The sequence below is a fragment of the Mandrillus leucophaeus genome, unplaced genomic scaffold (assembly GCF_000951045.1).
Source record: "Mandrillus leucophaeus isolate KB7577 unplaced genomic scaffold, Mleu.le_1.0 Scaffold470, whole genome shotgun sequence".
NCBI classification, from domain to species: domain Eukaryota; kingdom Metazoa; phylum Chordata; class Mammalia; order Primates; family Cercopithecidae; genus Mandrillus; species Mandrillus leucophaeus.
The window spans coordinates 1,685,816-1,699,208 of NW_012105032.1; positions in this window are offsets into that span (position 1 = coordinate 1,685,816).

Genomic DNA, 13,393 nt, shown 5'->3' on the forward strand with positions numbered 1-13,393 from the left:
TTATGTACTTTTCAATATTGCATAAAAGTGATTATCTCAAACTTCTCATCAATAAATATAAATTTTCATTATTAAATTACATCAAATGCAAAAGGGGATGGCCTAGGAAATACAGCAGGTTAATACATCTTACCAAGAAAAAAAAAAAGTATTTTTCTTTACAGAAGGAATAAAGTTAAATACAGCCCAGAAAATCTCTGTAAGATGAGGAAAGTTGTTACTCAAAAGAAGAAACATATTAAACAATCATTGAGCTGGTTCCTGATTCAATGCTTGCTTTCATTAACATATGCTGCTACTGTAATTCTCATCAACCAAAATGTTATCTACTTTTAAAATTCAATTCAATCAAAATCAGCGGTGATGCTTTTAAGTGAAGTAACAAATGTCAGACAGGATCATATTTGAGAGAGAGAGAGAGGGAGATGCTGAGTGAGTTTTAATATGGTGACTTCGAGTTATCTTTGGAATTTAATAGTTCAGAATATTTTGTAAACAACTGAAAATGCTACTTTGAAATCCCAAGTAACAAGAACCAAAGATGAAACTCTAGGGAATATTAAAAATATAATTAAAAAGAAAAACCTAGGGAAACTAATCTGGAGGTCCTGAGAGGTAGAAAAAGACCCAGAGACAGTGGTGGCATGAAGGCCAAGTGAGAGCAGTTTCAGCAATGTTCATCACAAATGCCCTAGAGACGTTATATAAAACATAAAGAGTAAGTCATAAACTTTTTAAATTAGGAGATCTTTCATAACTTTTATAAAGAGAAGTTTCAACAGAATAGAGACAAGAATTTTTATTCAGGCAGAATCTGGGTGTATCTTATTCACCAGTGTATTTTAATTTCCAAGCATAGTACCCAGCATGTATGTATGCCCAATGAGTATTTATCAGGATAAAATTAATTAGAAACCAAGGAATGATCTAAAAAAAAAAAGAGAGAGAGAGAGAGAGAGAGAGAGAAGATGGAGAATGTCATAACACTGAAGCTGGAGTAAGAGATAAGGATATATTCATACTTAGAGAGAAAAAGAATCAGAGAAAGGTTTCTTTCTTTATTTTAGAAATGGGTAGAAGACACCTAATTACACTTACAGAAGATGAGAAAAAGCCATTGAAAGTGTAGGAGAGGCAAAACTAATAGACCATGATGGCTAAAAGGACCTTCATCTGTATCTGTTCCAGTTAGGGGAAGACCAAGATATTTATAGAAAAGTAAAAGTGATTTAGTAATTCCCTACCATTCTCTGGCTATCAACAGGACAACAACAATAATAATAGCTAATATGTATTATGTGCTTAATAAGTGGATTTTTGATACTAATAGCATGTATAAACTGATTATTAGATATTGTCCTATTAATAGATACTGCCTTGTTATTAGGTATCACCTTAAAATATAATACTATTACTTTTTCAATTTTGCAAATAAAGAAACTGAAGAAAAGTAAAAAAAAAAAAAAAACATTTAAATAAGAAAAAAGTGAGTGTACACTATTTACTTAGCACTGTATTTAATGCTATGGTGTTAAAGGGAAATCTATATGCAGCGTAAAACACAGCATCTGTATTTTAGGGATTGATACATGGGTGTTTCATGAAAAATATTTAGCCAAACATCTAAGGAGAATCCCATCTCTTTTCCAGGCATGAAATTAAATAATAGGTTGTTGATACAATTAAATGAAAAAAAAAAAAAACTGACCAGCAAGTAACCAGATAACCAGGGTGATCCCAAACCAAATATTACTTAATGTTATATTAAGTAGAAAATAAAGTGATGATCACATTATTCAGATTTTTTTTTCCCCACAAAGAAGTCACTTTTTCATTACTTCTTTTGGAAAATGATTTAGAAATTTTAAAAATACATTTTATATGCATTTTCTTCTTAAAATTGATTTGCATATATAAGTCAGCAGAAAACAGATATATTCAAAATGCAATGAAGTCAACATAAATGCTATAATCTCAGACATATATGTTTATTTTAGAAACATTAATGTTTTTACTACATACCAGATGCTGTGTTAGGTATTTGGAATTAAACACAAATGCCAAAGTCACTTTTTGAAAGAAGCCTTCAATCTAATGGATGGAATGGATACACAAATGAATACTTTCAGTAAAATGTTGAGATTGCCATGATATAAATATGCACAGGGCATTATGGGAGCATAGAGCACCTCATCCCAATGCGGGAATTAACAGAATGCTTTATTGTTAGTAAAACATGACACTTGAACTGAGGTTTGATGCATACATAAATAAGATGGAGAAAGTGCTCTTAATAAAAGAAACATGAAAAGCAAAATTTCAGAGATATAAAGCTTTATGGCATTTGTGTGTAAGTAAGGAATAATGAGAGCACAACCGTTTCGCTCTTAAATAAAGGGCTGCATTTATTAGAATTAAGTTGAATTAAATACCGATGTATGAAGCAGTAAACCCAATAACAGTAGTAAAACAACGTTTAAGTTTTTTTTTTCTTTCAAACACAGCCTAATGATAGCTGAATGAGAGCTTATATGATGCATCACCATGTACCTTCTATTTTGTTGTTTTCCAACAATGGTAGAGGACACTTACAAGGTCTTTGCTACTACTCCTGCATTTTATTTAGTCTTATTAAGACCTGGAGAAGGGCATATCCCATCTATTCACATTGTAAGCACCATTTCTGCTACATACCATTTTTCATAACCTATTTACATGAGCATATCTAGCTGTAAATGGGACTGGGGTATGCAAGTTTTTTTGTATTGTCCATTTGCCAAGCTAAAAACCAAAGAGTTCATTTAAAGAACTAAACTGAAAAAAATACCTGAGAAAAAAGGGACCTGAGTATTCAGGGTCCTCTGAAGCCAGAGAGATCACATGATATAAGGTTTATGAGTTAGAGAAAGGACGTAAGATAGAGAACATTATATACAATGATAAGAAGTTTGGATTTTATTTCAAATGTGGTAGATCACTATGAAAGTGCTATTAGAGGAGACTAATACAGACAAATATGCATTTTAGATAGATCCTTTGCAACTGAAATATAGAGGATAACCTAAAGAAAACTGTAGTCAGGAGTAGAATTAGAAGATGTGCAGTTTGGAAAAGAGGTAAGAAAGGTTGTTAGAGAAGTGGTTGTAGAAATGAACAGAAAGAACCACAAACAGTCCCATTTCAGAAGTAACAGTAGTGAAAATTTGTAACTGGTTGAAGGAAATTAAGAAAACCAAGAGGTCTTAAGACTGTGCTTAAATTTCTGGCCTAGCTAAGATATAAGATGGTAGGTTTCTGCCTATTTAATTGGTCTACTGGGAAAGTATCTTCAATATGTTTGCTTATATACTCCTCAAAAGGATTTTGAAAAATCATTCATCCTTGCATACATTTTAAAGTAGATATTTAAACGTTTTTACCATGTTTAAAAATGGAAAAGAATGCCATTTTAAGGATATTATAAATAAGAACATTAAAAGCAAAACTGTTAAATGGATCTTTTAAATATACACAACAAAATCTAAAAGGAATGGAAATGTGTTACCCCACCATACACAAATTAGCTCTTTTCAAGGTATATAAAAATGGTCCAATGAATGTCTATGTACCCATTACACAGCTAAAAAATTATTGACACATAGTCCATGTTATTTTCTCGATCCCTCTATCCACTCTCCCCAACTCATACACACTGGATTATTTTATAGAAAATCCCAGACATAAAACTACTTAATCCATAATATTTAGTATATGGTATGTATCTCTAATACTTTAGTACCATCTTTGAAAAACAAAACTGTCACACCATTAACACCCCTAAAAATTGTCAATGATCTTTTGTATAATGTTCAAAGTTCCCCATTTATCTCATACATTTGTGCATATATTGTTGTTTTATTGTTAAATTTAGTTTGTTTGGATCAGAATCCATTCAATTTCCACATTTTACCATTGGTTAATATGTCTTTTTTAATCTATAAACATCTTTTCCTTTTTTTTCTTTGAAATTTAGCTGTTGAAGAGCATGGATGTTTTTTATTGAGTTTTTCACATTCTAGATTTTTTGCAGATTTTATCCCTGTGGTGCAGTTTAAGGTATTATTTTCTCTTTTTCATTTCTTGTAAACTGGTGTTGATATTTAGGAGCTTTACAGATTCAGTTTAATTTTCTGGAAACAGCACATCATTGATAGTATGTGGTCTCAGTTAATGCATTACATCATGAGATACTTAATTTCACTTGTTTTTCTTTTTAAATCATTATTATTACAGTATTATTATTATTTCTTATTACTGCAGATCATCATTTTTCATCCAAAAATTTTTATAATCTTTTTACTTGAAAGTTTTGCAGCTGTTGATAATCATAGTCTAAAAACATAAAGTCTGTTCCTTCGTTAGGGGTCTTTTCTATTATTTTCTCTGTTTTTTGGAGGGAAGAGGACTTTGGAATTAATAACTCCCTTTCTTTAAATCAAAGGTTTTACATCGTTTTTTTGCTCTCTAAACTTCCATCTTGCATTCCAGTATCACCACACAATTCGATTCTGATGTAATCTATTTTATGCTTGAAATAATTTACTACAGTTTCTTCTATCAAAAATATAGAGATTGAATTTTTTTTAATTTACTTTTGCCATAAGGCACTATGTGTTTGAAATGTCCTCTCTAGCATTAAAATTAGTAGTGTATGATTGAACAAAACAACATAAAAATATTAATTTGATAATTAGCTATTAAATAAGGAAATTAAAGACTTATTTTTTATTTGGTCCACATCATCATAAGTAAATAGCATTTACTGATAGAATACCAAGGTTGACATTGTGGAAAACAGTGTGGCGATTCCTCAAGGATCTAGAACTAGAAATACCATTTGACCCAGCCATCCCATTACTGGGGATATACCCAAAGGATTATAAGTTATGCTGCTATAAAGACGCATGCACATGTATGTTTATTGTGGCACTATTCGCAATAGCAAAGACTTGGAATCAACCCAAATGTCCATCAGTGACAGACTGGATTAAGAAAATGTGGCACATATACACCATGGAATACTATGCATCCATAAAAAAGGATGAGTTCATGTCCTTTGTAGGGACATGGATGCAGCTGGAAACCATCATTCTCAGCAAACTATCGCAAGAACAGAAAACCAAATACCACATGTTCTCACTTATAGGTGAGAACTGAACAATGAGATCACTTGGACACAGGAAGGGGAGCATCACACACTGCGTCCTATTGTGGGGAGTGGGGATGGGGAAGGGATAGCATTAGGAGATATACCTAATGTAAATGACGAGTTAATGGGTGCAGCACACCAACATGGCACATGTATACATATGTAACAAACCTGCACGTTGTGCACATGTACCCTAGAACTTAAAGTATAACAATTAAAAAAAAAAGAATACCAAGGTTGAACATCCATTCCATTCATATATTTCATTTTTATTACTGTAAGAACTGGAAAAAAATCATTCACATAAAATTAGATGTGAATAGTAATGTTGCTATAGCAAAGCCACTGGATTCTTTAAAATCTTTCAGAACTATATGTGCAGAGTAGAATCAATTTTCAAAAAAATTAGAATCAATTTTCAAAAAAAAAAATTATTAATGATCTTAGTTAGGTCCTCCTTCAGTTTTATGGAAAGCAAATAATTGGAAATGACCTGACCTACAAAAGGATTTATTACCCAGTCTTTAAGTCATTCACTTTCTCCACTTGTGGGAAGTACATGAACAAGCTTTACAAAGAATTCTCTTGTCTCTTAATTTTAACTGCTAACTTTTTCACCTAGAGGCACCTTTGTAAACCTAATATACTCAGAAAATTTGCCAAAAATATTTTAAATTTCTAACTCTTTGCCAATTCACTACTGTCTGGTAAAATGCTTTCATCTTTCACCTACTTTAAAAAATATTCTTTGTTAAAACCTTGGAGATACACATTTAGCTCATTTAATTTATGGAAAATGTCCATCATACAAATCAACTTCTCACTGTTAAGCAAATAAACTGTCAGATTTAATTTTTTTTTTTTTTTTTTTTTTAGATGGGGTCTTGCTCTGTCGCCCAGGCAAGATTGCCATGGCGCAATCTCGGCTCACTGCAACCTCCACCTCCTAGGTTCAAGCGATTCTCCTGTCTCAGTCTCCTGAGTAGCTGGGATTACAGGTGCCTGCCACCATGCCTGGCTAATTTTTTTGTATTTTTAGTAGAGATGGGGTTTCACTATCTTGGCCAGGCTGGTCTTGAACTCCTGACCTCGTGATCCACCCACCTAAGCCTCCCAAAGTGCTGGGATTACAGGTGTGAGCCACCATGCCCGGCCCAGATTTAATTCTTATGGAAGAAAGCCTGACACAATTTTTCAACTAAAGGAAATATATTAAAATATATCTCTATGACAATCATCTGAACTATGGATACTTCATTGTCTGAGTCAATATAATTTGTTATACATAATTTTAAAAATACATTATTCATCACTGGGACTGAATAATTTTACCATATTAAAGACAATGTCTAATGCTCTGTGCAAATTAACACTGAACTTTCAAACGTTTCTTTCAAATTAAACAAGGCTTTAGTTTTCTTTCATTCTGTGAATTATCCCTTTACTCTGTTCATCATTTCCTTTGCTGTTCAGAAGCTTTTAAGTCTGATGCAATCACAATTGTCAATTATTGATTCTGTTACCTCTGCTTTTGGAGTCATAACAAAAAATAGTTGTCATGATGAATGCCATGAAGCTTTTTCCCTATGTTTTCTTCTACTGTGTTTATAGTTTTGGTTTCTGTGTTTAAGATAACACATAATATACAAAAATCAACTCGAGAGAGTAAACATAAGGGTCCAATATAATGCTTCCTCATGTAGGTAGCCCATTTCTCCCATACCACTTATTGAAGAGACTATCCTTTCAATATTGTGTATTTTTGGCACCTTCACTGAAGATCAATTGACCATAAAGGCATAGATTTGTTTCTGAGTTGCTCATTCTGTTCCATTGAACTATATGCCTGTTTTATGCCAATACAATACTGTTTTAATTGCCATTGCTTTGTAGGATGCTTTGCAATCAAGTAGTGTGATGTCTTCAGCTTTGGTTATCATGTTAAAAATTTCTTTGATTACTTGGGATCTTTTGTTATTTCTTAGGGTTTTTTCCTATTTCTGTGAAAAATGTCATTGGGATTTTGATAAAGATTGTATTGAATGTGCAGATCATTTTGGGTAGAATGGACATTTTAACAATATTAATTTGTCCAATCCATGAATATAGAATATCTTTTAATTAATTTGTATTTTCTTCAATTTTTATATCATTGTTTTACAGTTTTCAGTACATAGATCTTTCACTTCTTTGGTTAAAGTGGATTGTTTTCTTGAATTATTTTTTCTGATAGTTTGTTGTTAGTGTATAGAAACAAAACTGATTTTTGTATGTTGATTTTTATATCCACAACTTTACTGAACTCTTGTACTAGTTCTAACAGTTTTTTTTGGTAGAGTCTTTATATAAGATCACATCATCTGCAAATAGAGGCAATTTTACTTCTTCCTTTCTAATTCAGATGCCTTTTATACATTTTTCTGGCCTAATTGTTGTGGCTAGGACTTCTAGTCCCACTGAAAAAAAGCAGCAAGAGTAGGCATCCATATGATGTTCCTATTCTTGGAGGAAAACCTTTTGGCTTTTCACCACTGAGTATGATATTAACTGTGAGCTTGTCATATATGGTCTCAATTATGTTGAGGTATATTCCTTTTATCCTCACTTGTTGAGAGGTTTTAACTTTGTCAAATACGTTTTCTGTATCTATTGAGATAATCATGATTTTTAACATTCATTTATTTTGGAAGAGAACCAATAGGATATATAAAGAGTCTCTTTTATGAGGAATTGGCTTATACATTATAGACTCTGGGAAGTCCTTATGATGTGCCATCTGTAAGCTGGATGCCAAGGAAAGCCGCTGGTGTAATTCCCATCCAAGACTGAAAGCCTTAGAACCAGGGAACCCATTGGTGTAAGTCTAAATCTGAGTCTGATGGTCCAGGATCCAGAATTACTGATGTCTGAGAGCAAACAAAAAAAAAAATTGATGGCTCTTGTGGTAGTTCATTTTCACACTGTATTAGTCCACTTTCACACTAACAAAGACATATCCAACACCAGCTAATTTACATATATTAAAAAAGAGGTTTAATTGACTCACAGTTCCACATGGCTGAGAAGGCCTCACAATCATGGTGGGAGGCAAGGAGGAGCAAAGCCACATCTCACATGGTGGCAGACAAAGGTAGACAATGAGAACCAAGCAAAAGGGAAATGCCCTTATAAAACCATCAGCTCTCATAAGATCCATTCACTACCACGAGAACAGTATGGTGGAAACTGCCCCATGATTCAATTATCTCCCACTGGGTCCTTCCCCACAACACATGGGAATTATGGGAGCTAAAATTCAAGATGAGATTTGGGTAGGAATATAGACAAACCATATCTTTCCATCCCTGGCCCCTCCCAAATCTCATGTCCTCACATTTCAAAACCAATCATGCCTTCCAAACAGTCCCCCAAAGTCTTAACTCATTTCAGCATTAACTCAAAAGTCCACAGTCCAAAGTCTCATTTAAGATAAAGCAAATCCCTTCTGCTTATGTGCCTGTAAAATCAAAAGCAAGTTACTTACTTCCTAAATACAATGGGGGTACAGGCATTGGAAAAATACATCCATTCCAAATGGGAAAAATTAGCCAAAATGAAGGGGCTAAAGGCCCCAGGCAAGTTCAAAATCCAGTGGGGCAGTCAAATATTAAAGCCTCAAAATGATCTCCTTTCACTCCACGTCTCACATCCAGGTCACTTTGATGCAAGAGGTGAGTTCCCATAATCTTGGGCAGCTCTGCCCCTGTGGCTTTGCAGGATAAAGCCTCCCTCCCACTTGCTTTCACAGGCTGGTATCAAGTGCTTTGTGGCTCTTTCAGGTGTATGGTGCAAGCTGTCAGTGGCTCTACCATTCTGGGGTCTGGTTGATGGTGGCCATCTTCACACAGCTCCACTAGGTAGTGCCCCAGTAGGGACTCGGTGTGGAGGCTTCAACCCCACATTTCCTTTCTGTACTGCCCCAGTAGAAGTTCTCCATGAGGGCCCCACCCATGCAGCAAATTTCTGCCTGGACATCCATGTGCTTCCATACATCCTCTAAAATCTAGGTGGAGGTTCCCAAACCTCAATTCTTGACTTCTGTGCACCTGAAGGCTCAACACCATGTGGAAGCTACCAAGGCTTGGGGCTTGAACCCTCTGAAGCCACAGCCTACACTGTACCTTGGCTCCTTTTAGCCATGGCTAGAGGGGTTGGGACACAGGGCACCAAGTACAGCACAAAGCTCAGGGACCCTGGGCCCAGCCCCAAAACCTACTTTTCCCTCCTAGACCTCTGGGCCTGTGATAAGAGAGGCTGCCTCTGACGTGTGCTGGAGACATTTTCCCCATTGTCTTGGGGATTAACATTTGGTTCCTCGTTAATTATGCAAATTTCTGCAGCTGGCTTGGATTTCTCCCCAGAAAATGGGATTTTTCTTTTCTATTGCATTGTTAGGCTGCACATTTTTCAAACTTTTATGCATTTAAAGTTGAGTGCTTACCCACTTTCTTTCCCATCTTGCCTAGAATATTTGATTGGCTATAAATCTTTTGACTCTAAGTCCCTTGACCATAGGGGTTCCACTGGAAAACCTGATGGACTCAGAACAGGTAGCACACCATCCCAGCATCAATATGAGACAATAAATAGCTTGGCCATCACTACTGCCTTTGAAATACCTTGAAATAAAAGGAGTAAATATAAGCAAATAAAAATAGTAAAACAGATAGGAGTAAGAATTAAGATGCCAGATAGGAGGCAGGACTAGCTTGCAGCTCCCTCTTGGATGGCAGTGTGTGGAGAATCACACTGTGAACTTTTACTCCAAGAACTACTGCAGGAATATACCAGGAAAGCTGGGGGAATCCACAGACCCTTTAAAGAAACTGGATCATGGCTGCAGGCTCCCTGAAATGCTGAAAAACTGTAAGTCTGCTTGTATTTGTAATGGGGAGGCTTGTGTTCTGAGGCCGGTTCTAAGCCTTGGTCACTGGCTGCCTGGAAATAGACTCAGTGCTGTTGGGAGGTACAGTGGGAGTGAGACCGACTTTTATGACTGTGGGCTGCATGGGAGTGGGGTGACCGCCAACTTTCCCCCACTTCCCTGGTGGCCTGTATGACTCAGCGGAGGCAGCCATGATCCCCCTGGGAATGTACCTCCATTGAACTGGGAACCACACCCCAATCTCACATAGCAGCCACAGCAAGCCATGCCCAAGAACAGGCTGAACTCAGATATGCCTATCCCTGTCTTCACCTGGTGGTCTTTCTCTACCTGCCCTGGTAGCCAAAGAAAAAGGTCATAATCTCTTGGGAGCTCTATGGCCCTGCTTACTGCCTGAGAAACATGAAAACTTAACCAGGTGTCCCTAGGGCAAGTTTGCATCCTCCGTATAGGACCAGAGTTTATTCGCTCTTGAAAATGCCACCTCCTGGCTAGAGGTCAACCAACACAGAAAAAAGAGCACTAAACAAAAACACAACCAAGGATCCTAACAGAGTCCACTTCATACTCCTGCTACCTCCACTGGAGCAAGTGCCAGTATCCACTGCTGCAAGATCTGAAAATGAATCACATCACAGGACTCTATGCAGACACTCCCCAGTACCAACCTAGAGGCCGGTAGCTCTGCTGTGTGGCTAGACCCAGAAGAGCAAAAACAATCACTACAGTTTGGCTCTAAGGAAGCCCCATTCCTAGGGGAAGCAGGAGAACACCACATCAAGGGAGTACCTCATGGGACAAAATATGACAAAACAACGTTCTTTAACACCCCCAAAATATCATACCAGCTCACCAGCAATGAATTTAAACCAAGATTAAATCTCTGAATTGCCATAAAAAAATTCAGAAGGTTGACTATTAAGCTAATCAAGGAGATCCCAGAGAAAGGTAAATCCAACTTAAAGAAATCAAAGACATAATACAGGATATGAAAGGAATATTCTTCAGTGAAATCAACAGCATAAATAAAAACCAATCACAACTTCTGGAAATCAAGGACACACTTAGAGAAATGCAAAATGCACTGGAAAGTCTCAGCAACAGAATAGAACAAACAGAAGAAAGAACTTAAGAGCTCAAAGACTAAACTTTTGAATTAACTCAATCCATCAAAGACAAAGAAGAATTAAATAAATAAACAAAGGCTCCAAGAAATTTGAGACTATGTGAAATGTCCAAACCTAAGAATAACTGGTGTTCCCGAGGAAGAAGAGTAATCTAAAAGTTTGGAAAACATATTTGAGAAAAATAATCAAAGAAAACTTTCCTGGCCTTGCTAGAGATCTATACATCCAAATACAAGAAGCTCAAAGAAAACCTGGGAAATTCATCAAAAAAAGAGCATCTTGTAGGCACGTATTCATCAAGTTATCTAAAGTCAAGACAAATAAAATAATCTTAAGAGATGTGAGGCAAAAATATCAGGTAACCTAAAAAGGAAAACCTATCATATTAACAGCAGATTTCTCAGCAGAAACCCTACAAGCGAGAGGGGACTGGGGTTCTATTTTTAGCTTTGTAAAAAGAAAATATCTTGGGAACCTTCAAGCTGAAAACTGCTCAGGGCAAATCTACCTCTCATTCTATTCAAAGTCATCCCTATGCTATGTTCACAGAGATAGGTGCATATTCTGATTGTTTCCTTTGGAAAGGCACCACAAACAGAAACTCAAAAGAATGGAACCATTTTTCTCTTATCTACCTGTTTCCTGAGTGTCTGGGGTAGGGAGGGGTAGGGGCTTGCTTTGAGTTGTCCCCACCTTTCTGGACAGAACTAATGTGCTGCTTACATATATTAATTGACGTGTCATGTCTCCCTAAAATACATAAAACCAAGCTGTACCCCAACCACCTTGGGCACATGTTGTCAGAACCTACTGAGGCTGTGTCACAGATGCATTCTCAACCTTGGCAAAGTAAACTTTCTAAGTTAACTGAGACCTGTCTCAGATTTTCTGGCTTCACAGCTTCCTTAAACAAAACAATTATCAGCCCAAATTTTTGTATCCAGCAAAACTAAGCTTCATAAATGAAGGAAAGATTCAGTCTTTTCCAGACAAACAAATACTGAGAGAATTTGTCACTACCTAATCAGCACTATAAGAACTGCTAAAAGGAGCTCTAAATTTTGAAACAAATACTTGAAGTACACCAAAATAGAACCTCCTTAAGGCATAAATCTCACAGCACCTATAGAACAATAACACAATGAGAAATAAAACAGGTATACAGGCAAAAAAATAGCATGATGAATAGAATAGTATCTCAAATATCAATACTAACATTGAATGTACATGACCTGAATGCTCCACGTAAAATATACAGAATGGCAGAATGGATAAGAACACACCAACCAGGGTTCAGCTGTCTTCAAGAGACTAACCTAACACATAAGGTATCACATAAACTTAAGGTAAAGGGGTGGAAAATATATTCCACACAAATAGACACCAAAAGCAAGCACAAGTAGCTATTCTTATATCAGAAAAAAAAACAAGCTTTAAAGTAACAACAGTTAAAAAAGACAAAGAGACAAAGAGGGACATTATAAAATGATAAAAGGACTAGTCCAACAGGAAAATGTCACAATTCTAAATGTATATGCACCTAACACTGGAGCTCCAAAATTTATAAAACAATTACTACAATACCTAAAAAATGAGATAGAAAACAACACAATAATAGTGGGGGGGCCTTAATACTCCACTAACAACACTAGACCGGTCAAGACAAGGAATCAACAAAGAATCAATGGACTTAAAATATACCTTACAACAAATCGACTTAACAGATATTTACAGAACATTCTACCCAACAACTGCAGAATATACATTCTTTTCATCAGAACAAGAAACATTCTCCAAGATAGACCATGTGATAGGCCACAAAACAAGTCTCAGTAAATTTAAGAAAATCAAAATTATATCAAGTACTCTTTCAGACCACAGTGAAGTAAAATTGGAAATCAACTCCAAAAGGAACCCTCAAAACCAGGTAATACATGGAAATAAAATAATCTGCTCTTGAATGATCATTGGGTAAACAATAAGATCAAGATTGAAATTTAAAAATTCTTCAAACTTAATGATAATACTGATACAATCTATCAAAACCTCTGGGATACAGCAAAAGTGGTGTTAAGAGGAAAATTCATAACATTAAATCCCTACATCAAAAAGTCTAAAAGAGCACAAATAGACAATCTAAGGTCACACGTCATG